The sequence below is a fragment of the Choloepus didactylus genome, chromosome 2 (assembly GCF_015220235.1).
Source record: "Choloepus didactylus isolate mChoDid1 chromosome 2, mChoDid1.pri, whole genome shotgun sequence".
Classification (NCBI taxonomy): Eukaryota; Metazoa; Chordata; class Mammalia; order Pilosa; family Megalonychidae; genus Choloepus; species Choloepus didactylus.
This window is the reverse complement of record NC_051308.1, coordinates 155,217,000-155,244,580: the sequence shown is the minus strand read 5'-3', so window position 1 is coordinate 155,244,580 and position 27,581 is coordinate 155,217,000. Positions and strand designations below refer to the sequence as shown.

At 37.7% G+C, this 27,581-nt stretch overlaps 1 long non-coding RNA gene across 3 annotated transcripts; it reads right to left on the bottom strand.

Moving 5' to 3' along the window:
* Nucleotides 1-26,071, bottom strand: LOC119518704. 3 transcript variants are annotated; one of them, XR_005213821.1, is made up of 6 exons: nt 26,036-26,071; nt 25,446-25,566; nt 11,446-11,504; nt 2,219-2,312; nt 2,047-2,125; nt 1-264 (listed from the first exon to the last, which is right to left on the bottom strand). It is a non-coding gene; the product is annotated as an uncharacterized LOC119518704 (long non-coding RNA). The 3 variants fall into 3 exon arrangements; XR_005213823.1 differs by lacking the exons at nt 25,446-25,566; nt 26,036-26,071 and adding an exon at nt 11,902-11,957; XR_005213822.1 differs by lacking the exons at nt 25,446-25,566; nt 26,036-26,071 and having other exon boundaries at nt 11,446-11,581.
* Nucleotides 26,072-27,581: the final 1,510 nt, after the last annotated feature.

Here is a 27,581-nt window from a genome sequence, read left to right as displayed (position 1 = left end):
AATAAATAGTTTGCAAGAGTTGGGTTTATGAATAGCTTGAAACAGGTTTTCCATGTCCAAATCAAGCTGCCATAGTAACCATTTTTCATTTCTGCCAAAAGTATGGTCTTTCCTTTTTTTTTCTCCTTGAAATATGTTGTTTAAAAAATCCCAAATTATTCAGGAAAGTTGATCAGGTTTCATTAAAATAATGACTTCATTGTTAGCAAATGCTTATTTCAGTCTCTTATTAAATGACTCCTTCTTGCATTATGAGCATCAAACCTAAAATAAAAATATATAGCTTTAAAATTGTATTTAATGATATTTATCATAAAAATAAATTAAAACACATCTTTTCTTCTCCTCCCATTTCCTCATAAAAGAACCCTCTGCCCTTTTTAAACAATAGAAAAAGAGCAAGGTCAGGTTGAGATTCTGCCAACACAGCCCATGTAGAAAGTCCAAGAGGACAGCCGAGTCTATGGACATTTATATCCAAACATCCTCACAGAGCTTCCAATCTCTTGACAAGATGGATTTTTAAAAAAAGTTATTTCTAGGGGTATTTTCCCCAACTTTTCATCATTATAATATTTTGCTTTTTAAAGTAACTAGCATTCAAAATCCAAACCCTCTATCAAGTAATTGGTACTTTTTTGACAAACATATAAATCTCAAAAGCCGTCTTGGGTCAAAAAGGTTTGCAAAAGCTGCACTCAAACAATCCTAAAACAAAAGGAAAACTACCCTCAGAAGTCACTGCAATATGTACTCCTTATAATAAGTGTTTTCAAGAATGAAGAGAATGGAATGTTTTGGCAAATAGAGAAAGTTCTATTTTAATGAAGATACTATTTAATTCTTCCACTTGTCTTTTTTTTTAATTTTTAAACTTTGATTACCAACTTTTGTCCATTTGTTCTCTACAAGTCTAGCTTAATGGAAGAAAAATACTTAGTCATTACCCCAGATATATTCTACAACTCACAAGCAACATGGGATGTACATAGTTTTACTATTGCCTCATTAAAATACTTTATTTTCAAGCACTTTCCAAAAGCCTTGTTGCTTTTCAGTACATACTCTAGATTCTTACATATTTAACCTAACTTTATTCCCTTCACAACTTCAGCCATTTATTCAACAAACATTTAACGAGTGACTTCTTTCTCCATGTAGGTTCCATGGAGCTACATATTCAAGAGTAAAGTCCAGACTCTATCATCACGTGTATAAATAAAACACAAAGGTGAAATAAAACCTAAAGGTTGGAGCCAGATTATGTAACACTTTGAATGAGACCTCAAGGAGTTTGGATTTCACTTCCACTATTGCTACTATCACTCTTGCCATTACTACTACAACTAATTTTATTTTTTTAAAAAATACATTATTTTGCAAGCTTCAGAAAACAAACGGCAGCTAGTTTAAATACAAAAAATAGGTGGTGGCAGCAAGGTGGGGGGGATCGACTGGAAGGATCTGGAGTATCTCATAGATTCCAAGGAAGAGGTCAACAACAATCAGCCTTGGGAGCTATATGAACTAGGGACTCTTTGGGATCCAAACTGCAAAAGTTTTTGAACATTGTTTCTTGATTGCTATCCATAAAGTGAAATAGCTTATCAGCTTCCAGTCTAATGCCCTCTGTTCACAATCCAAAATTCTGATAGAGAAAGTTTACTCGGTCCAGCTCAAGTTATTGTCCATTCCCAACTAGCTTTGGGTAAGTGGACAGGCAATGCTGTTGAAGCCCATTTCTTGGTACTGGGGGGCAATCCCTGGAGAAGGAGAAATGATAGTGATCTAGTTAGCAAATGGTGCCTTTTATAACCACTTCTATAACCACAAGTAGCATTCATTGAGTTTTTTCTGTATGCTAAGCATTGCATTATGTACTTTTCATGTATTTTCTCAAAGAGTCACCCAAGAAGCTCAATGCAGCAGATACTACTATTACTCCTGTTTTACCTATAAAGTTTAGAAACAGTAAGAGTCAAAACTTAATGGAACCAGATCTAAAGCCTGTTTTCCTGGCTGTACAGACTGTACACTCTCCCTTACCTTGATGGTGACGATCTAACAGATTTAAGAGTGGATTGAGTATGGTGCCTCTAACCCCACGAGCTTTCCGTCTTTAGTTCTGCATTTGAAATAACCGAAGAGTTGATTGATTAAAGTAGTAGTTGAAGGAAGAAATAAGTGTCTGAATAACTTGCACCCCCAAATTGCTTACCTTTCCTTGTCATGTTCTAACACCAAAATGGAAGGATACATGTTCCATATATATGTAAGTCTGTTTTCCAATGAAATCTGTGTGATACGTGGTGCTTAGACATAGATGAAATGATACAATTAGTATGTTACTCCAGGACATTATGAGTAGAATAGATTTTCTTTGTGTATGTGGTAGACAAACCATCATGTATAATGCCATTTCTATGGAAAATTATGAACATTTGACTTAGAAATAATGCAGAAGCACATATTAGAACTACTGGTCAGATACTGCCTCTAGACTATGTCCTCTGGACATGGTTATCACATGACATATGACATAGTAGAAATAAAAGATGCCTTTCTCTTATGAGTGAATTTTAACTTGTAAAATGGAAAACAATCTGTAGTGGTTTGGAGCTAGGTACCCCAGAAAAACACGCTCTTAAACTTATTCCATTCCTGTGGGCTTGAACCCATTGTAGGTAAGATTTTGGGATGAGATTACTTCATTAAGGTGTGACCCAACTCAATCAAGATGAGTCTTAATCCTATTACTGGAGTTCTTTACAGGCAGAATGAAATTCAGACAAATAGAGAAAAAGTCACAGGAAGCAAGAAGCCCAAGGTCAGCAGATCCTGGAAGAGAAGGGAGAGGCCAGGAGAGGCCGCCATGTGCATTGCCATGTGACAGAGGAGCCCAGGACCAAGGATCACCGGCAGCCAGCCCCAGAATGCCTGTCTTCAGGAAGAAAGAATTGCCTTGATTTGGACTTTTCTTGGTCTCAAAACCATGAGCTATTCAATTCTCATTTTTTTTTTAAACCAACCCATTGCATAGTATTTGCTTGAGCAGCCAAGGAAAGTATAACATAATCTGTATCTCTTTTCCAACCAGAGGGATAGAAATTCCTTGGGATCTCTTGGAGGTGGGATGAGGACTCTTATGTTGGGACAAAATAAATCCAGGACAGCAGTAACTTATTCATGTGTGTTTGCCTAAGAAAAGGTAATACCATAGGTCTGGCACTCTGTCTTGTGAAACAAAGCCTAGTTCCTTATCGTAAAGGGGCTGGAGTAGTTGGTGAGGGGTGATGGTGGGGAGATGAAAGTAGAGCAAAGTTTTGGTGGCCACTGATTATTCAGATTCTCAAGTATATTACTAAATCCTACATTCACAAGTTAAGGACTTTCTATGAGGAAAGTCGCTCTAAATTTAAATACTACAATAAAATGGGTGGAAATTCATACCAAGGTTAGCAAATAAAACTTCTAATAAGGAATCATATGCTTTTTTTTGTATAGTGCATCTGTTGCTGATAGTTAACCCTTTACAAAAGAGCTACACTTCATTGACTTTCTTTTAAATTCTACTTTTGGGCTTAGTGTAGGAAATGAATTCCTTGATGAAATGACTGTTTGATCCTAGAAAGAGGCCAGGACCCCACTTTTGCAGTGGCATTCCCAGTAATGGGAAGATGAGTTGGCATCCTGGGGTGCAGACAAACCCGATTGTCTGCCTCTGTCATGATTTCTTCATAAACACTGAAAAAGCACTTAGGAAGGGCTCAGAATGAAAAATTTCCAAATATACATTGATAAACATATTAATTAGGAATAGGACACAGCCAATTTAAAAATTCTGATCACAACGATAGGAGCCAGTGGGAAAGTAAATTACCTCTCCATTATCAGAGAGGGGAACACACTCCAACCTTTAAATCTTAAATTCAATTTAAATATAGCCAAAATATACTGCTTTTGCAGATCCAGATTACTTTTCCTTGGATCAGAGAGAATATGCTTTTGACTAATTCATCTGGCTTTGGTTTTCAAGAAGATTCTGGCACAATAAAAAAGGCTTGTTGTCTGAGGGGTGCACAGAATGTGTCCAAATGGCTTTGTAATCCAGAAGTTTTGGTGTTAAATGGCTCAGGCAGAAGGTTTAGAAGCACTGCCACAGGTCATGCAAGAGCTGGAAAGAGCAGTGTTTACTGCTGACAGTCTGGGAATTTAACACTGACGCAGGCATGTGTTAAAGAAGACAGGGAACAGAAGAGGGAGAGAAGAAATAAAAGAGAAGAGAGCAGAGAAGAGACAGAAACGAAGAAGAAATTTGCTATGGGTATCGGAAATTAAATTAAGATGATGTGGTAGAGGGATATCCACCACCACCACCCCCCCACACACAATTTTTAGGATGTTAGAAAACAATTGTTGTTTACGAGAGAGAGAAGTTTTCTGAAAAGCTAAAAACATCTCTAAAAAAAAATTGGCTACAACTTCCTTCACACAAAGACAAGTTTGAGAGATACAAATAGTCATGGGAGGAATATTTTATGGTACAAAATATTTTTTCTCATTTCACTTATGAGGATATCAAAACAGAAAATAGTCTCTGGAGGAAATCATGCCTGCAAAAGACATTTTAAGATCAAAGCTTACCTAACACATAAACCAATCCACTAACAATGAAAAACATGAAATTCTGTTTTGAAATGTGCCGATTTTTCTTTTTCCCTTTATCAGTTTGGATCTTTTGTCTCTTACAAAATGTATGTGCAACTAGAACAAAGTAATTTTTTTTACCTGTTAAAACTTGAAACTTGTAATATGATGAGAGAATTCAAGTCTCACATGGAAACACCAGGAACTTAGCTTCCTTAACTATATTTCTGATAATTTTTGAAACAATGAAATTTATCCCACACTAACTGCCATCAATCTTCCCATTTATATATACAATGCATTCTAAATTTTTGATAAAAACTTTTCAATAGTATAATGCTTTCTTTTTGTGGCTCAATTTCTCTTTAGTTGTTGATGAGAAAATCAGAAATACGTTATTCTTACTAACTTGAGCTGAATGAAAGTCTTCATTTAGAGTAACTTAATTATATACAGAAAGTATGTAATAAAATAATGACCTCTATTATAAATCATAAGTAGCAATCAAAATAACAATCAAATCAGATAATAAGTTTGATTATGTGTAGAATTCCACTTTCCCTAGGTATGTCATTATGCACAGAACAGGATGGAAACAAAAAGACTTGGCTGGAAATAGGCTCTCTCTTGATCACATGCCTAGTGCAGTTCTCTGTGCCCAGTAATTCTCAATAAATATTCAGTGATGATTATAATGATTCTTTTGGAAAACATTGCAATGTGCAGGTATGCACATATCTGAGAATAGAAAAAAATACGGTCAATGTAGTTGTGTCGAAAGAGAAAGAATTCTATATCCAATATCAATCACATAAACTGTAGACCTGGACAAACACAACTGTGGAAGGTTTTTTTCTTTCAATTTCATTTTTTCCTGCACCTCCCACCCCACCCCATACTAAATAGAGACCCACTGAACACATTTGCCACTTGATCAAGTTAGCCAGGGGCAAGGCAGAACAGCCAAACTGTTGCCAAATATTTTCTGAGTCGGGTCCTTGAGTTCTGACTCCTCTCTTCCAGAGAGCAGTTCTATGGAGACAGTGCTTTGGAAAGTTCCAAGCTTACTGTGTTGGACTTTAGGCCATTCTGAAGTCAGAGAACAAAGTTGGAAATGCCACAAGTGTTTATGTTAAGGAAATTAATGCTGATTAAAAAAAATAAAGTGTGAAACATGGCCCTGATTATTTGCAGGTGTCATGGTGTCTAGGGCAAATTAGTATTAGGACAGTGTAAAACTGGACCAGTCATTTTGTTCCATTGCCACAACCTGAGAACTTCAGATCTAGCAAATGTTAGTCTTAGGTCCCCAAAGGGAAATGGGAAGAGTGAAAAGTTAGATTTTTCAAGCCAGGAAATAGTGGGTCAGTCTTGACTCTTAGGTCTTCTTCACCTTTAATCCCCTATATCTAAGCCATGGCCAAATTTTCTCTACCTTCTAAAAATATTTGATACCTTTCCTCTTCTTTAGCCCCATTGTTTCCTTCAATTCCTTTGTGGCACATGAATTAAACATGTAATTTGCTGCCCACACATGTCTTTGATCTCCTTCAATCCATTTATTTCTCTGTGGTCTGAGTAATTTCAAAAATATCTGATCATAGCTTATTTACTTTGTACAAGGCACTGTGTGAGGCACTTTATATATGTTTGGGTTTTGGTTTTTATTTCATTTAATACTCCTAAAATTCCAATGTGGTATTAGTTTCCTGTTGCTGCTATAAACAAATTACCACAATTTAGTGGCTTAAAACAACAGAAATTTATTCTTTTACAGTTCTGGAGGCCTGAAGTCCAAAACGAATCTCACAGGACTAAAATACAGTTGTTGGTAGGGCTGGTTACTTCTGGAGGTTCTAGAGGACAATCCATTCCTTGCCTCTCCCAGCTTCTGAAGGATGTCAGCATTCCTTGGCTCGTGATTGCTTGCATCATTACAACTGTTGCTCCCATCATCACATTGCCTTATCCTCTTCTGTACTCAAAACTCCCTCTGCCTCACTCTTAGGTGGTCAAATGTGATCGCATTTTAGGCCCACTAAGGGAATCCAGGATACTCTCCCCATCTCGAGATCCTTAACTAAATCACATCTGTGAAGTTCCCTTTGCTATAAATGGTAACAATATCAGATTCCAGAGATTATGACCTGGATACTTTTGGGGGTCATTATTTAACTACCGTGCTAGTTCTCTCTTTTTACATGTGAAAAAAAAAAACAAAAAAAACTTCAGACGTGTAAGTAACATGCTCAAGTTTATACATCCCAGAAGTAGCAAAGCTAGTATTCAATCAAAATCTTTCTGACTTCAGAATTATTCTTCATGTATGCTCTGGTTTGCTAAAGCTGCCATTATGCAAAATACCATAAATGGATTGATTTTTTTAAAGGGGATTTATTAGGTTACAAATTTATAGTTCTAAGGCCATTAAAGTGTCTAAATTAAGGCATCAACAAGAAGATACCTTCACTGAAGAATGGCTGATGGCATCCAGAATACTTCCGTCAGCTGGAATACTTCTCTCAGCTTCTCTGAGCTCCTTCCCTCCATGAGCTAAGATCTAATTAAGACCCACCCTGAATGGGCAAAGTCCATACCTCCATGGACATGATCTAATCAAAAGGTCTCACCTATAGTTTGGTGGGTCACATCTCCATGGAAACAACCTAATCAAAAGGTTCCACCCTAATCAAAAGACTAATAAGTCTGCCCCTACAAGATTGCATTAAAGAACATGGTTTTTGTGGGGGACATAATAGATTCAGACCAGCACAATGTAAAATGAAGAAATTGAGTATGGCATTCAGAAAAGAGAAAAATGGAAAACAGGCAAAGGGAGCCATAATTATCTCCAAATATTTGAAAGAGTCATCATATGAGGAAATAGCTAATCATGACAGTTAACATTTATTGAGAGTTTAAGATGCCAGGAGCTGTTCTAAGCCCCTTGACAAGCACTAACTCATTTCATCTGTACAACAACCCCATGATGTAATTTCTATTATGATCAGTGGCCAATTGTTCAAAATTACACAGCTAGTAAGTGGTAGAGCTTAGATTTGAACACTTGATGCCAGATTCTAGAACCTGTGCTTTTAAGCCTGCCCTGGATGGACTGATCTCTTCCTATATGTTCTGGTGGACAGACTTTGAGCCAACAGAAGAAAGTAGACAAAGATGAAGTTTTTGCTCAATATTGGAAGGAATATTAACACTTGGATCTGTTAAAAAATGAAATAGGTTTCCTTTTGAGGTAAAAAGATCCCTTTCACTATGGATATAAAAAATAAAGACTGCCTCCCTGAAACATTGAATTTGGAGTCAATGTTTTGGAGGCCAGTTAGATTGATGATCTCAGTCCCTTCCAACTTTATAAGCTATGGCTTTAGGATTTTACAATTTCAAAAACTTATTATCAGTTGGATATCATCGATGGTTCAATGATAGCTGGGCTTCAGGAAGATTAATGTGGCACTGGGTCATCACAGAAGTGAATGGGGAGTAGAATGGTTTAGGGAAGAAAACAAGTATGAAATTATTGTAATTGTCTAGAAAGATTAATACAGAATTTAAAGCAGTAATTGTCGGAATTAAAAAACAGGAATTCAAGTGAAACATGGCAGAAGCAAGATTCTTAACTTTGTTAAGTCTGGTTAAGAGACTGAAGGTGGGGTGGTGATTTAGATGAAGGGGCTAGAGGTTATGCCTGCATGTTGGAAAGAGTGGTGACGGACTGCTAAACACAGAGAAGTCTGAAGGAGTTCCTTTTCTTTAAGGGAAGATGGTAGCATCAGTTTGGATAAATGGAATTTAAGGAATAAGCAAGACAACCAAATTATTGCAATTTCTGGACTAAAACTTGAAAGGACACACAGGGCTAAAGATGCAGGTTTAACCATTCGTACCAGTTTCTATATATCATGTCCCCCAGAAAAACCCATGTTCTTTGATGTAATCTGGTGGGGGCAGACATATTAGTGTTGATTAAGTTGGAATGTTTGGATTAGATTGTTTCCATGGAGATGCTCCCCACCCAACTGTGGGTGATAACTCTGGATAATTTCCTTGGCGATGTGGCCCCGCTTATTCAGCATGGGCCTTGATTGGTTTACTGGAGCACTATGTAAGCTCAGACAGAAGGAGTGGGCTTGCAACAGCCAAGAGGGACACTTTGAAGAATGCAGAGGAGCTGAGAGAGGAATGTGCTGGGAGAAAGCCATTTGCAACCAGAACTTGGAGCAGATGCCAGTCACATGCCTTCCCAGCTAACAGAGGTTTTCCAGACGCCATTGGCCATCCTCCAGTGAAGGTACCTGATTGCTGGTGTGTTACCTTGGACACTTAATGGCCTTAAGACTGTAACTGTGTAACCATATAAACCCCCTTTTATAAAAGCCAATCCATTTCTGGTGTTTTACAATCTGGCAGTATTAGCAAACTGGAACACCATTTATTTATACAGATGAATAACAACTACCTCTGCAATGATTAGCTTTCATTGACACATTATGTGCTGCGGGATACTGATCACGTGCTTCGACTTGGCGGGCCTGGGCTGGGGGACCTGATCAGCCCCTGGGGAGGGTGGTGGGCACGGGCGACAGCGCCCTCCACTGCCCCCCAGGCCTGGGAAAGTGAGGCCGGAGGCAGGCCCCATTTCCTCACCCAAAATACCACCGTTAGGGGAGGCTTGCCGGAGGGAACCGCCTTTTCCCCACCCCCTTATCTTGCCCGGACACTCCCCGTTGCCAGTGCAACTCCCATCACCACCGGTGCGCATACATTGTTGCCAGACACCGTTGCCAGAGCAACTCCCGCCCCTTTTCAAACAACCTCCGTGCTCTCTTAGAACCAATCCTAACCTCCGCACCCTCTCAGAACCAATCCTATCCTTTATCCCCTCAGCATTGACTTGTAACAACCCCCGCCCTCTATGCCAGCCTATATAACCTGTGCTCACCCCTAATAAACTCTCTTGGCTTCTTCACCCTCAAAGAACCGTGTCCTGCCTGTTCCTTCTCGCCGCCCTCCACACCTTGCACGCCTCCGCCGGGGACCGGGCCCAGTCCCCCGCCTCGCCCTCGCCTCCGGGAAAGAGCCCCCGCCGCCGGTACCCTCCGAGCAACGCCGAGAGCCGAGGGTTCAGCAACCGGCCGCCCCCCCAAAGACAAATCAACTGCGACCGCAATGTGCCAGGTATTGTGCTAAATATTTTAGATGCATAATCTTACTTAATTCTTACTTCAATCCTATACAGTAGATATTATTGTCCCCATTACATAGATGAGGAGACTTAGACTCAGAGAAATCAAATAACTTGCCCAAATCATGAGTGATGAATCCTGGAACCACGCCAATCTGATTTCAGAACCCACATTCTTAATCACTTCGTTAAACAATCCTAAAAGTAAATATGATCTTTGTGATGGTTATTTTTATGTGTCAACTTGACTAGGTTATGGTGTCTAGATGTTTGGTCAAACTCTGGCCTAGATATTTCTGCGGAACTAGTGTGTAGACAGGATTAGCATCTATAAACAGTTGACTTTAAGTAAAGAAGACTACCATCCTAATGTGGATGGGCCTTATCCAATAAGTCCAAGACCTTAAGAGAAAAGAACTGAGGGTTCCAGGGAGAAAAGCAAATTGTGCCTTAATTTGCTTGACTTCTTGAGACTACCTCTCTATGAGTTTTTAGCGTGTTGGCCTCCTCTATGTATTTCAGACTCAATGTTTTAACATCACTCACACCAATATTTAATACAATCATCCAGGGCAGTGCCTTTCACACTTTGCCTCCAGATTATGCCTCATGGCGGAGAATAATGCCACTCTGCCCTGCCTTTTCCTGAGTGAGGGGAGTGGATGGTGGCAACTGATCATCACCTCTCAAATAGCACACTGAAAAAAAAGTAAATTTCTTATCTTAAAAAGCCATTCTAATATGTATTAATACAAAAATAATATTTTATCTTTCCCAAATGCCAAGTAAAATTTATAATCCAAGGAGAGGTGCTGTATGTATCTTATGCCTCTATTCTCAGCACACAACCGTAAACCCTGGGGTCAAGAGAGGAAGGAGCCAGGCTGACAAACATAGGCCATAGTAGAAAATGGAGGGCTAGGGACAAAGTCCTAAGAAAGAAATGTCAATATTTAGGAAATGAAAGGAATAGAAGGACTTATAAAGGCAAGGGAAGAGTTGTCAGAGAAGTGGGGGCCAAATTGGTACACTGCAGTATAACAAGAGAACAAAAGTGCATGGGCATTTCAACAGTCAGACGCTGCATATGTCCAGAAGTATGAGAGATTACAAAAGGCCATGGGTGGCTCAAAGGTGGAGTTTAAATGGAGTCATGGGGTAAGAGTCAGGTTGCATAAGGTTAAGAAACAAGTTTGTACTCAGAAATTGAAGGAGCAATCACTACATACTATTGGTTTGTGACGTTTGTAGAAAGAAAAATGTGCTGGTTCAAGCAAAACCAGAAAAACTGCATCAATTAGGGTCTTTCTGTTGCCTACAACACAAACCAATTCTGCATAGCTTACATAAAACAAGGGATTTAGGGAAGGATCATTCTCAGAATCAAATGAAAAGCTAAAGAACTAGACCTTGGAAAGTTGAAGAAACCAAGTATTCAAACAGGAACTAGTAAATAGGAACTAGTGAAGAATCCCTGCAGAACAATGTTGTCAGGTGAATCCACTCCAGTTCTTTTCCACCCTTGTGTTGTTATGGGTCAAAACATAGATTTCAGGGGGAATATTTGATTGGCCTAGATCTGGTCATTTACTCACCTGTTGTTCAGAGAAATACAATGCCCTTGAATTACAAGGTTATTTCTTCAAAGCAAAACCTGGAGAATGAGGTCCAGAAAGGCAAAAGTAAACAATGTTAATGACTGAGGAGGAGAGAAATAAAGGCAGCTCTTGCTTTGCACAGTGCAGCATTAGCTGAAACACTTGCATAGTGGGTCTGATTCTTCACTTTGTGTAGTTCCATGGTAACTGAGATTTGACCATGGATCATTGCAAAGTGAGGAACATGCACCAGTATGCATGAGTTTCAGTGAACATGGTACTATGCAAAGCAAGGACTGCTTGCATATATTGACAGAGAATAATTATTTTAAAAATTAGAGAATTCAAGATATAGCAAATAAAAATGTACTAGAGTATAATGGGACATTATACATCATAAAATCCAGTCCTTTCATATTTCATATTATAGCAAAGGGAGATATATTGACTTACCCAAGTCTTCCTTTTTGAAGAAATAGAAATCATCATAGCTAAAGAAAAACAAAGTAAGGTAGTGGTTCCCAAAGCTGGCTAAAACTTAACAGGGAAAGCAACCTGTGAGAAGTAAGTTGAGTTAGATTTTGAAGACTACTGAAATGTGTTTCCTCAGGTATAAATTGAGGGGAGCTGGTCTAAATCTCTAAGAGCCTTTTCAGCTCTGACATGCTATGATTCTGAGCAATATGTACTAAAATTAGAAAGTCATATACAGAGAATAGAAGTAGGGTGGCTTGATGGGAACAAAGAGGCCTGTTAAGGAAAAATGACAGCTCCAGGAGGGTCAGCTGATGGATGTCTGACTGGGAGGTCAAGGCTAATATTCCTCCAAATGGGTAAAGGGAACATGCCGCCCCCAAATGTTGCAGTATGCCCAGCATTTGTGAAGTAATGAGCCAACACACTTGTTAAAACAATAGCACCCAATACACTTCCCATGGAATTTGATTGAAACATTATTGTAAAAAGTTTCCTATGGGGCTGTAATAGCTGAGATTCCCTATTGTCTTATTAGATGAAGCAGCTATAATTTTTAATTCTGATTCTCACAGAGTGTATGTGACTTCCAGCAGATGTGTGCAGTCCCTAAGGCCAATGTCTAGAGATACGCAGAATGAACATACAGACTGAAGATTGAATATAACTCATTTTAGTAACCATATGACAAACCTACTCAGAGATGCTAAACAGTATTTGCTGAGTGTTTTATTCCCCAGTGGAGGCAGGCACTTTTCATATGTATAGAAGTTAAATGATATAAAAGAAGAAAATTACCCTAATTCTTTTGGCTCTGTTATCCATTATTTTTTCACTAACCCATATGCTTTCTGATCAGATTACCAAATTAATAGGCAAGGAAACGTATTCAGTTTTTTTTTTCACTGAAGTCCAGTTGTATTATGGTATCTTACTAAATAAAAACACAACATCCCTGCTTCTCTGTCTGGTATCCTCCTTCTTGCAACTTTCACCATCTGTTTTGCTTCATTAAAGCTGCTGGAATGCAGAACACCATAAATGGATTGGCTTTTGCAATGAGGATTTATTAGGTTACAAATGTACAGTTCTAAGGCCATACAAGTGTCCAAACTAAGGCATCAACAAGAGGATACCTTCACTGAAGAAAGGCCATTGGTGTCCAGGACACCTCTGTCAACTGGGAAGGCACATAGCTGGCATGTGCTGGTCCTTTGCTCCCGGGTTGTGCTGTCTTTTCCAAAATGTATCTGGGCTTCTGTCTTAGTGTCTCTCTCTCTCTCTCTCTTTCTCCCCTTATCTCTCTCTCTCTCTCTCTCTCAGCTCCTGTGGATCCTTGCTTGTTTCTCCCAAGGTATTTTTCTTTAAGCATCTGGGGGTCCTCTCTTAGCTTCTCCAGGACAAACCCTGTGCTTCACCTCCAAGCATCTGGGTCTGTGTCAGCTCTGAGCTCTCTCTCTCTCTCTCCCTGAGCAATTTTAAGGACTCCAATAAAATAATTAAGACCTACCCTGAATGGGTGGGGGTCACATCTCCATGGAAATAATCTAATGAAAAGCTCCCAAACACAATAAGGTAGGTCACATCTCTATGGAAGCAATCTAATCAAGAGATCTCACTAACAGTAACTCTGTAACCACAAGATTGGATTAAAAGAGCATGGTAGAGGGCAGGGCAACATGGCAGAGTGGTGAAGGGTGGAATTTAGTTACTCCTCAAGGGCAGCTGGTAAATAGCCAGGAACTGTATGGATCACTGTTTCAGGGACTTCTGTGACTGGTCAGGTATTATACAACAGTCTGGAATGGATGTAGTGACTGAGATCACAGAGAAGATCTGTGAATTTCCCCAGACAGGGCTGGTACCCACCCCACCCCCCGACACTGCAGACTGTTTTGGAGCTGGGTTCCCAAGGGAAAAAGATGCAATCTGTGCTGGGAGCAAGGTGGGGGTTCAACCTGGCCCCAACTGCAGAATAAATTAACAAATTTGGACTGCTGAATAAAAGCTCCAAGCACAGATAAACCAAGAACAGGTACAAAAGGAACCAGGAGGAATTGGTCTGGCAAAGAGGAGGTGGGGCTAACAACAAAAGAAATCAGAGACTTTTGGAGTTGCAGGTGTTCAAAATACTGGAAAAGGGCTGGGTTCCAAGAAAAAGAGACACATAGAAACAGGTACCAACTCAGGCTCTTGCTCAAAAACTGAGGGAGGTGGGGTCCAGCTCTGAAAAGGGTATTTTCTTCTTCTTTTTTTTTTTTTCTTGCTCTCCAACTCTTTATCTTTTTACTTTTCAATAGCCCATCAGAGCTCCTATTCAGCACTGCACCAGGCAAGGGCAGAATTAATGTTGTCCAAGAGTAATCATTCAGGTGAAAGAGATAATAGACTAAAGGGCATATCTTTAATTAGTCTACTTTAATTAGTCTATACTGGGACTGACAGAACTTGGGGGCTGCAGAAAGGCCTTGAAAGGGAATTTCTTTTTCTTTCTTTCTTTCTTTCTTTCTTTCTTTCTTTCTTTCTTTCTCTTTCTTTCTTTCTTTCTTCTTTTTATTTATTTATTTTTTTTTTTGAAATGACTATTCTAAGTAGCTCATTACAGAGAGCCTCAGATATTTGCAATTGGCCACTGGACCCAGGCAAGAGTGGAGCTAAGACAGGTCTGAGAGACAAAGCAATGAGTCTAATGGGTGAGAGAATTCCACAAAAGGGGGCAGGGCCCAGCTGAAGTAGCAGCCCTCCTTCAGAGAACTCAGACCCCAGGGACTGTAAAACAGAAACCAGCTTGAGCCAGAAATGCTTCTGGCAGGGACAGGGTCTATGGAGAATTAAGGGCACTGTGGCACCTATTTACACTTGTGGGGGGCGGGGGGGCTGCAGGCTGACAAGTGCCACCTGCTCAGGATAGAAAAAGCACAGAGTCTAGAGGCTTTACAGGAGGGTCTGACAATCTACAGGGTCTCATTCTCAGGGAAACTCATCACAATGGAAGCATATAGCAGTAGATTTGAAGAGGCAGAAGAAAGGATCAGTGAACTGGGAGACAGGACATTTGAAATCATACACACAGAAGAACAGATAGGGAAAAGAATGAAAAAATATGAGCAAGTTCTTAGGGAACTGAAAGACAACATGAAGCACAAGAATATATGTGTTATGGATATCCCAGAAGGAGAAGAGAAAGGAAAACAGACAGAAAGAAAATTTCCAAACTCTTATGAAAGACATATAATCACAGATTCAAGAAGTGCAGCATACCTCAAACAGAAGAGATCCCAATAGACCTACTCTACAACACCTCCTGGTCAGATTGCAATGTCAAAGACAAAGAGAGAATTCTGAAATCAGCAAGAGAAAACCAATCCATCATATACAACGGAAGATCAATAAGACTATGGGCAGATTTCTCACTAGAAAGCATGGAGGTGAGAATGCAGTGGTATGATATATTTAAGATAAAGAAAGAGAAAAACTGCCAACCAAGAATTCTACCTCCGGCAAAACCGTCCTTCAAAAATTAGGGAGAGATTAAAATATTTTCAGACAAACAGAGATTGAGAGAGTTTGTGAATAAGAGACATGGGCTCAAGAAATACTAAAGGGAATGCTACAGGCTGATAGGAAAAGACAGGATAGAGAGGTTTGGAGAAGAGTGTGGAAATGAAGACTATCAGGAAGGGTAAAAAGAGAGAGAGAAAAAAATAAGATATAAAATCCAAAAGACAAAATGGTAGAATGAAGTACAGGTCTTACAGTAATCACACTAAATGTTAATGGATTAAAGTCCCCAACAAAAAGATGTAGACTGGCAGAATGGATTAAAAAATAGGACCCATCTCTATGCTGTCTACTCACTTTAGATACAAGGACAAAAATATGCAGAAAGTAAAAGGCTGGAGAAAGAGATTTCATGCAAACTACCAGAAAAAAGCAGGAGTAGCTATGTTAATATCAGACAAATAAGACCTCAAATGTAAAACAATTAAAAGAGACAAAGGATGACACAATTTATTAATGAAAAGGTCAATTCATCAAGAAAACATAACAATCATAAATATTTATGCACCATGCCAGAGTGCCCCAAAATACATGAAGCAAACACTGACAACACTGAAGGGAGAAGTAGACACATCTACAATAATAATTGGAGACTTCAATACAGTGCTGTCATCAGTGGATAAAACATCTAGACAGAGGAACAATAAGGAAACAGATATGTTAAATTGTTTGATAAATGAGCTAGATTTGACAGACATTTATAGAACACTATACCCCACAACAGTAGGATACACATTTTTCTCAAGTGTTCATGGATCATTCTCTAGGATAGACCACATGTTTGGTCACAAAACAAGTCTCAATAAACTTAAAATTATTGATATTATACAAATCACTTTCTCGGATCATAATGGAATGAAGTTGGAAATCAATAACAGGCAGAAGGGCAGAAAATTCACAAATATATGGAGGCCAAACAACACACTCTTAGACAACCAGTGGGTAAAGGAAGAAATTGCAAAAGAAGTTGATAAATACTTTGAGGCAAATGACAATAAAAACACAACATATCAAACCATATGGGATGCAACAGATATAGTGCTGAGAGGGAAATTTATTGCCTTAACCACCTATATTAAAAGAGAAGCAAGAGCAAAAATTGAGGAATTAAATGTTCACCTGAAGGAACTAGAGAAAGAACAGCAAACTAACCCCAAATCAAACAGAAGAAAAAAAATGACAAAGATTAGAGCAGAAATAAATGAAATTGAGAACAGGAAAACAATAGAGAGAATCAACAAAACCAGAAGTTGGTTCTTTGAGAAAATCAATAATATTCATGGACCTTTAGCTAGGCTAAAAGAGAGAGAGAGAGAGAGAGAGGGACGGGGGTGGGGTGCAGATGCAAATAAATACAATCGGAAATAGAAGGAGATGTAATTACTGACCCACAGAAATAAAGGCGATAATGAGAGGATACTGTGAGCAACTATATGCTAATAAACTAGACAACTTAGACAAAATGGACAACTTCCTAGAGAAGCATGAACAACCAATGTTGACTCGAGAAGTAATAGATGACTTCAACAATGCAATCACAAGTAAAGAGATTGAGTTAGTCATTGAAAAGCTCCCAAAAAATAAAAGCCCAGGACCACATGACTTCACATGTGAATTCTACCAAGCATTCAAGAAAGAATTAATACCAATCTTCCTCAAACTTTTCAAAAAAAATTTAAGAGGAGGGAAAGCTACCTAATTCATTCTATGAAGTTAACATCACCCTAATACCAAAGTCAGACAAAGATACTACAAAAAAAGAAAATTATAAGTCATTCTCTTTAATGAATATAGAGGGAAAAATCCTCAGCAAAATACTCATAAATTGAATCCAGCAGCATATTAACAGAATTATATACCATGACCAGGTGGGATTTATTCCGGATATGCAAGTCTGGTTCAACACAAGAAAATCAATTAATGTAATGCACCACATCAATAAATTAAAGTGGAAGAACCACATGATCATCTCAATCAATGCAGAAAAGGCATTTGACAAAATTCAACATCCTTTTTTTGATGAAAACATTTCAAAGGGAGGGAATAGAAGAGAATTTTATCAATATGATAAAGGCAATATATGAAAAACCCATAGCTAACATCATACTCAATGAGAAAAGACTAAAAGTTTTCCTTCTAAGATCAGGAACATGAGAGGGATGCCCAGTATCACATTGTTATTCAACATTGTGCTGGAAGTTCTAGCTAGAGCAATTAGGCAAGAAAAAGAAATAAAAGGCATCCAAATTGGAGAGGAAGAAGTAAAACTTTCACTGTTTGCAGATGACATAATCCTATATGCAGAAAATCCAGAAAAACCTACAGCAAAGCTTCTAGAGCTGATCAACGAATACAGCAAAGTGGTAGGCTACAAGTTCAACATGCAAAAATCAATAGTGTTCCCATACACAAGTAATGAGCAACAGGAGGAGGAAATCAAGAAAAAATTCCATTTACAATAGCAACCAAAAGAATCAAGTATTTAGGAGTAAATGTAACCAAGGCAACAAAAGATCTATACACAGAAAACTACAAGAAACTGCTAAAAGAAATCAAACAGGATCCCCAAAAATAGAAGAACATACTGCGTTCATGGATTGGAAGACTAAATATAGTTAGGATGTCAATACCTAAACTGATTTATAGATCCAATGCAGTAACAATTAAAATCCCAGCAACTTGCTTTTCAGAAATAGAAAAACAAATAACCATATTTATCTGGAAGGGCAGGTGCCCCAAATACCCAAAAATATCTTAAGAAAGAGGAACGAAGTGGGAGGTCTCACACTACCTGACTCTAAAGCATACTACATGGTCAAAACAACATGGTACTGGCATAAAGGTATATACACCTATCAATGGAATCAAATTGTGTGTTCAGAAATAGACTCTCTCACCTACAGTCAATTGATCTCTGATAAAGCAGTCCAGCCAATGCAACAGGGACAGAGCAGCCTCTTCAATAAATGGTGTTTGGAGAACTGGATATTCATATCCAAAAGAATGAAAGAGGATTCCTGTCTCACACCTTATACAAAAATTAACTTAAATTGGATCAAAGACCTAAACTTAGTGCTAAGACCATAAGATTTTTAGAAGAAAATGTAGGGAAATATTTCAAAGATCTTGTAATAGGAGGTGGTTTCCTAGATCTTACACCTAAAGCTTGAGCAATGAAAGAAAAAACAGATAAATAGGATGGCCTCAAAATTAAACACTTTTGTACATCAAAGGATGTTGTCAGAAAAGGAAAAAGGCAGCCTACACAATGGGAGAAAATATTTGGAAACCATATACCAGATAAGGGTTTAATATACAGAATATATAAAGAGATCCTATAACTCAGCAACAGAAAGACAAACAACCCAATTAAAAAAATGGGAAAATACATGGATAGACACTTTTCTGAAGAGGAAATATAAATGGTTCAAAACAAATGAAAAGATGATCAACTTCACTGGCTATTAGGGAAATGCAAATCAAAACCATAGTGAGATATCATCTCACACCTACTAGAATGGCCATTATCCAAAAAAAACAAAACAAATAAACAAAAAAATCAGAAAATTATAAGTGCTGGAGAGGAAGTGGATAAAGAGGGACACTTATTCACTGTTGATGGGAATGTAGAATGGGGCAGCCACTCTGGAAGGCCATGTGGCGGTTCTTCAGAAAGCTAAGTATAGAATTGCCATATGATCCAGCAATTCCATTACTAGGTATATACTCAGAGGAACTGAAAGCTAAGACACAAACAGACATTTGTAAATCAATGTTTATAGCAGCATTATTCATGATTGCCAAGAGGAAGAAACAACCCAGATGTCCATCAACAGATGAGTGGATAAACAAATGGTGGTGTATACACACACAATGGAATATTACGCAGCTGTAAGACAGAACAAAGTCATGTAACATATAACAACATGGATGAAACTTGAGGACATTATGTAGAGTGAAGCTAGCCAGAAACAAAAGGACAAATACTGTATGGTCTCACTAATATGAACTAACACTAATGAGTAAACTTTGAGAGTTAAAGCTGAGAATACAGGTTATCAGGAGAAAGAAAGAGGGTAGAGAATGGGCATTTGATGCTGAAGGAGTGAGTGTAGACTGTTCAACAGGATTGATTGTATAAATCCAGAAATGGATAGCACTATACTGTGTGATGGTAGTACATTATTGTAATTACACTGAACAAAGACATATGTGAGTAAAGGTGAAAGAGGAGGGCTAGGTGCATGCATGACACCAAAAGGAAAGAAGGAAAGATAGATAAAGACTGGGACTGTATACCTTATTGAAACCTAGAGTGGTCAGTGATAGTGACTAAATGTACAAATATAAAAATATTTTTCCATGTGGGAGAACAAATGAATGTCAACCTTGTTGAAAAAGGGATGGCACTGGGGAAAAATACAATCAGTGCAAACTGGAATCTATGGTTAACAGTAACATTGTAATATGCTTCCATTAAATGTAACAAAGGCAATATATCAAAGCTAAATATCTGTGAGAGGGGGTATACTTCTGTATAACCTTGTCAGTCTCTGGAACTTTGGGTATCTGTGCATACCTGAAACTCAGTGCCAGAACTTGGCAGATATGAATGTCAGTATTACCTCATACAGCAACTATTTAAAAAGCTGAAAAAGAGTTCAGACTTCAATTAGAGATATGAATTAAGTGGATCTGGTTAGGACTAAGGCAAATCAGGTCAAAGAGTAAAGGACCATATTGACTGCGTTTTAAAACTCCAACTTCTGTTTGAGACCAAGGGAAGAGAGATTTATTTGGTGCAGGACCTATATTTTCTGTAGCATATTAAATAATTTAACTTGTATGGTCAGTTTATTCAAACACCATAATTACATGGAACTTTGAATAGGAAGTGAGATCTGGTAGGTTTGTGCAGGTTCATGTGAAAACCCAATACATCCCAAAATAATTTGGGCAGAGAATAAAAATGTATTTGCAGGGCTCTCCTGGGGAACTGGGTAAAAATGCAGAAATGTTGGACTTCCCTACCTGGGTTATTATTGATATTCTCACAAACATTGAGGACTACCAACTTAGTAGGCTGAGCCCTCAATCTTAGGGCTTGCCCTTATGAAGCTTTTTACTGCAAAGGAGAGGCTAAGCCTACTTACAATTGTGCCTGAGTCTCCCCCAGAGAACCTCTTTGTTGGTTAGACGTGGCCTCTCTCTCTAAGCCCACTCCACAGGTAAACTCACTGCCCTCCCCGCTATGTGGGATATGACTCCCAGGGGTGAAAATCTCCCTGGCAACATGGAACATGACTCCCAGACATGCACCTGGACCTGGCATCATGGGATTGAGAATCTTCGTGACCAAAAGGGGGACGTGAAATGAAACAAAACAAATTTTCAGTGCCTGAGAGATTTCAGATGGAGTTGAGTGGTCACTCTCGAGGGCATTCTTATGCACTATATAGATATCCCTTTTTAGTTTTTAGTGTATTGGAATAGCTAAAAGGAAATACCTGAAATTGTTGAACTGCAAACCAGTAGCCTTGATTCTTGAAGATGATTGCATAATTATGTAGCTTACATGGTGTGACTGTGTGATTATGAAAACCTTGTGGCTCACACTCCCTTTATCCAGTATATGGACAGATAAGTAGAAAAATGGGGACAAAAACTAAAGGAATGATAGTGTGGGATGGAGGGATGGAATGCTTTGGGTATTCTTCTTACTTTTATTTTATTCTTATTTTCATTTTTTTTTTTTGGAGTAAGGAAAATGTTCAAAAATTGATTGTGGTGATGAATGCACAACAATATGATGGTACTGTGAACAGCTGATTGTACACTGTGTATGACTGTATGATATGTGAATATATCTCAATAAAATTGGGGGAAAAAGAGCATGGCTTTTCTTGGGTACATAATAGTTTCAAACTTGCACACAATCCTTCACTAATTTCTCTTTTTCTTGGTTTCTTTCTTTGTTTCTTTCCATCATATTAGCATTGTTTAACCCTGAGTGAATTAAAATGCTTTGTCTTCCTCCCACCCCCTCTCCACCTTGGGATCATCAACACCCAGCCTCCTCTACATTTTTATAAATGGCATGGAGACATTTACTCTGTCCAAAAATTGCCAGATGAGCTCATTCTAAATCAAGGTGATTCTTGAAGTTATAAAGGAGATCTGGAACAGACATGGAGAGAGAAAAAATGGAGTATCTCTTATCTAAGTTGCCCCGTTCACTCTCTGATACTCATATTGTGGACTGTGGGACACCTATTTTCTTGTTAATAATTCTATATTCATCCTTTCCTCAAACAATTTCCTTACTTAAACTGAGACCAAATTTCATTCTCCTGATAAGCAAGTCTGTTATTCCACTCACTTTGCACTAGCATTTCACTGATTTACCCAACTATTTTCTGATCTTCATCATTCATCAACCCCTTTTCCTTTCTTTTTTTTTTAACATTTACATTATAGGCCTATGCCAATATTTTCCCCTAAGTTTTTTACCTATTCTTTCTCTTTTTGGGATGACATAAATATTTCTCATCATCATAAATGGTTATCATTTTCAATGATTTACACGTCTAAATGGATAATATCCTGATTTCAAATTTCTTCTGTCCCTAAACTCCAACAATCCCCACACATAGCCATAACTTAGATTCCATTCTTATGGAATTGTCCCTTTCCAGACCTCAGATTAAGCTTGTCTTCTCTAATTTTCACCTCTTTCCCTTCCACTTTCCAATGTCTCCTTTTGAATGTAAATCAGATTTCATCAGAGGTTTCCCCCTCCAAGCCCTTAAAATTTGTCATAGCCTTTGCATTGCACTTGAAATAAAAAATTTCTTACAAGTCTTGCTCTAGGAATAGATCTGGCTTCAGATCCCTCTCTGATATTAGTCATATACCATTCTCTTTTTCTTTCACTGCTTCCTTAATACAAGAGTTCTTTCTCTTCCTAGAACAAAGGCAACTCCAGATGCCTGCATGATTAGTTCTCGTGCTCAAATTTTACTTCCTCAGAGAGGTCTTCCTTGACACCCTATTCAAAGAACCCCATTACCTATTTTACTTTTTCTTAGACATTCATGGAATCCACTAAAATGGTTTATTTGTTTACTTGTTAACTCTCTGGGACAGCAGGGCTCTGATCTGTCCAGTTTGCTGCTGTAGCACCTGGGGATTTTAAAAAGATCAAAACATAGTCTTTGCCTTCTGGCAGTTTCCACTCAAGAAGGGAAATCTAACAAGTGAACAGGTAATTATAATACCAAGTAATCATCCTGAAGCATTACAATAAATGATTAAGAATATAGATTCTGCAGCCAGGCTGCCTGGGATTGAATCCCATCTGTGTAACCTCAATTACTTAATCATGCTATGCTTAGTTTTCAATCATTAAATTGGGAAGTAATAGTACCTACCTAACTACTGGGAAGGGTTATTGTGAGAGTTATACATGAGTTAATATTATGCAAAGTACTCAGAACAAAGCCTGGAATGTAGTAAGCACACAAAACGTGGGAGGTATTATTGTGATTGATAAAATCTGTCTTTTCCTCCTCATCAAAGGCATTACAAACATGATCAGTCTGTATCTCTTTCCTGGACCACTGAAATAACCTTGCTTTAGTCTTGTAACCTCTCCCCTAATCTACTCTACATATTGATTTTTTCTAAATCACACATTGGTCCTTTTCCTAAAACAATTCAGTAGCTTCCTTAACCTTAGGCTAAAGTGCAACTCATTGTGGCCTACAAGGCCCTTTATGATATGATTTCTAACTTCTTTTCTAGCCTCTTTGTTTTTCACTTGCTGCTTCATACTATATGCTCCAGAAACACTGAATTTCTTGTAGTCTACTGGCCATGACTGCATTTTCTTTCTTTAAAATACCTTTGCCCATGCTATCTCTTCTGCATGGAATACCCTTTCCCAACATAATACTTGATTAAACATCACTCATATTAATCTCTTAGTGTGCAATTTTGAGTTTCTTCTTAGAAGTATTTCACAGTTCCTGAAGGTCAGGTTGAGAGCTTCCATAAAATCTCCTGGATGCCATTATCATTGCATTGAACAAATTGCTTTATCATCTATGTCTGACCTCCTGATTTTTGTTTGAGGACAGGAACCACTTATTGTTCATTTTTATATCCTTAATACTTGGCACATTGTATTTTTATATTAGTCAATTATTGCCATAATAATGCTGTGTAACAAATAACTCCAAATTCCAGTGGCTGGACATCTGCTTCTTGCCATGATTAAGACACAAGGACTGGATTTAACTTCCCATAATAATAAATAGAAGGCTTGGCAAAATATGTATAGTAACTGTCTTCAGACATTGGAAAAAAAGCATTGCAGGACTGGATCCCTGCGAAAAGAAAAATAAAAGTAGAAGCCTTACAATTCCTCTGGATTTTGACCTGGGATCAATTCTTGACCTTGGGTACAGGGAAGGAAACCCAAACAGCCCAAGTTCTTGCTGAGTTTAGGAAATAGAGTTTGGATTTCATGGAGGCTGAGGCAGCTGGAAAGTATGGGGCAGACATCTAGAAAGAAGGAGCTGTGCAAAAACAGGCATTTCCAAAAATCTCTGTGGGGCTCCACTTGAGTTTTTGATGAGTATTAAGGCCAAGCATACATAAAGCTAGATAAAAAAAAATATGAGGGAATGGTTAGTTAAAACAATTTCCAGAGTTCATAAAGGACAAGGAGATGTTTGAGTTCCCATCTACCAGAGTGGAGAATCCTTGGTGAATATCTGAGACTGCAGAGGAATTATATCTTAGAAATAGGGTTGGACTATCACTAGACTGAAGGCTACCCTAAATCTTCCAGCAAAATTTAAAAACACATTTCAAAGAGATCAAATTGATACATAAGTAACCAAGTGCCTGCCCCTCCTTCCAAAAAACTACCCAACACTCTCTAAAGGAAGACAGCAAAATCCAGACAATGAGACAGTGTTCAGTGTACGACTCAAAATTACTAGGTATGCCAAGAAGCAGAAATATGTGTTTAGGAGAAAAATCAATCATAGAAACAAAGTAAGAGATGACAGAGATGGTAGATCTAGCAGACAAGACTGTTGAAACAGCTGTTAGTCTATATAAACTAAAGGAAAAAAAAGAGAAGATAAAAGAAGGAAAACTTCCAGAGCTAAAAATATCCAAATCTGAAATGGAAATTTCACTGGATAGGATTAACACAAAATTAGACATTGCAGATGAAATCAGCTTGAAGATTTAATGATAGAATCTTGCCAAAGTAAAGCAAAAAGATAAGTTATGTATGGACCATTACAAAGTAGATATGTGTTATTGGAATCCTAGAAGGGAGGAAAAAAAACTATTTTAAGGAATTCAATAAATCTAAAGCAGGATAAACAAAAACACATACACACACATTCATGCACCCACACCTACACACACATACATGCACACATACATACACCAAGGCAGAACCATATTGAGGAAACCACTGATAAAGATGAATCTTAAAAAGAGACAGAGAAAAAGACACTATATATGAGGTACAAAGATATGACATATTGTAAGAAATTATAAAAATATAAAGCAAAGGGAAGGACATCTTTAAAGTGCTAAAAAAATACTGTCAAGCTAGCCTCCTATATCCAGTGAAAATATTCTTGAAAAGGGAGGCAAAATAAAAAGTCTTCCAGAAAAAAACTGAGGGGATTTGTCGCCAACAGATATGAACTATATGAAATGTTAAATGAAGTCCAACAGGCAGGAAGAAAATGATACCAAGTGGAAATTTGGATCTCACAAAGGGAGGAAGTATGTCAGAAATTGTAAATATGTGGGTAAATATAAATAAAAACTTTCTTATGTTTAAAAATTCTTTAAAATATAGCTGACTGTCTAAAGCAAAAACAATAGCAGTGCCTTGTAGGGTTTATAACATGCTGTTTTAAGGTTCTTACCTTAAAGAACCTTGAATGAGTAGGGTGACTGTCTCATTCCTGCATATCTGGGACTTTTTTGGTTTTAGGATTGAAAGTCTTGTGTCCCAGTGACCTTGGAAAACTGGGATGGTTGGTCACCCTAGATTGAAAAATGGCAGTAATAAGTTAAATACATATTGTAAGTTCTAGAGCTATCACTAAAAAACAAAACAAAGAAGTATAACTAATTACCCAATAGCTGAAGTAAAATGGAATTCTAAAAATACTCAATTTTCCCAAAAGAAGGCAGGAAAAAGAGGGGAAAGAAACAAAAACTGAATTGCACTTAGAAAAAAATAGCAAGTTGGTTGTTTAAACCTGGCCATATCAATAATAACATTAAATGTAAATGGTCTTAACACTTTAATTAAAAGACAGAGATTGTCACACTGGATAAAAACAGACCCAATTGTACTCTGTTAACAGGAAACCCACTATAAATATATAAGCACAAATAGATTAAAAGTAAAAAGATGGAAAAATTGTATCATAAAAACCCTAAGCAAAAGAAAGCTGAAGTAGCTGTCATTAATATCAGGCAAAGTAGACTTCAGAACAAGGTATATTACCTGGAATTTCATGTTACAGGGGTCAATCCATCAAGGAGACAAAGAAAATATATATGCACCTGATGATAGGGCTCAAAAATACATGAAGCAAAATTTGAATAAACCGAAAGGACAAATAGATAAATCCTCACTTCTAATCAGGTATTTTAACATTTTACTCAATTATTGATACAGCTAATTGGCAGAAAATCAAAAGACTATAAAATACTTGAGCAATACTATTAAACAACTTGACCTAGTGACAATAATTGAACATTCCAAGCAACATCAGAAGACTATACATGTTTTTTAAATGCATGTAAACATTCACCAAGATACACCATATTTTAAATATTTTTAAAGAATTGAAACTATACAGAGTATGTAATCTAGCCACAGTGGAATTTCATTAGAAATTGATAACAGGTAAAGTTTGGAACAAAATTCGTACCTTTAATTGCTGGTATTGAGAAGATAAAAAGTCTAAAATCAATTAACTAAGCTTCAACGTTAAGAAACTAAAAAAAAAAAAGGAGAACAAATTTGACCAAAAATATGCAGAATAAAGGAAATGGTATAGATAAGAAATTAATGAACTAGAAAAAAGAATAGAATGACTCAATGAAACAAAAACCTCGTTTCTTTGGAAAAAAATCAACAAAATTGATAAACCTCTAGAAAGATGGATGAAGATAAAAAAAGAGAAGAAACAAATTACCAGCATCTGAAAAGAAATAGAGGATGTTACTATGGATCCTACAGGAGTTAAAATGATAAGCGAATCTTATGAACAACTTTGTGACAAGTATGACAAATTAGATGAAATAGACAAATTCCTGGAAAGACACAAATTGCCAAAACTGACCCAGCTAATCCCATTGCAATACACAACAATCACTCCCAGGAACCTGTTTCTGACAAGATCAAAATGATGGTCCTACTATTGAATGCAATGAATCTTTCAGTATCAACTTCTCCATTTGATAATGTTGACCACTTCTTGAAATTCTCTCTCCCTTCTTTGGTGGTATATGCTCTCTTTGCTCTATTCCTGCCTATTTGTTATACTTCAAGGTTTAATTGTCTCCTATCCCCACCTCAAATGTAGATCCTTTTTAGGATTCTGTCCTGGACACTCTGCTCTCATTTTAAAAACTCTTTCTGGATGATCTAATTTATTCTCAAGAATTCACTATCTTCTATAGAAGGTTGAATCCCATATTCATGACTCAATCAGCCAACTGGATATCTGCACTTGAATGTGCAACAGTTACTTCAAATTCAATATGTCAAAAATGGATTTGATCCCCTGTCCAGACCAGAACTTGCACCTTGATATTCTCTTTCTCAATAAATGAATGGATCATCTTAGTTCCTCCACTTTCCCAAGCCAGGAAATTGAAAGTCATCTTTGGCTGCCTTGTGTCTCCTGATCTCTGTTAATCAGGTCATCATCTAATCAGTCACCAGGTTGTAAGGCCTACACTTGCCTGGTTTTTAGGCTATTATTACTACCTGAGTTTAGGCCACTATTTCTTGCTTACTAAAATAGCTCCCTAAATGTTCT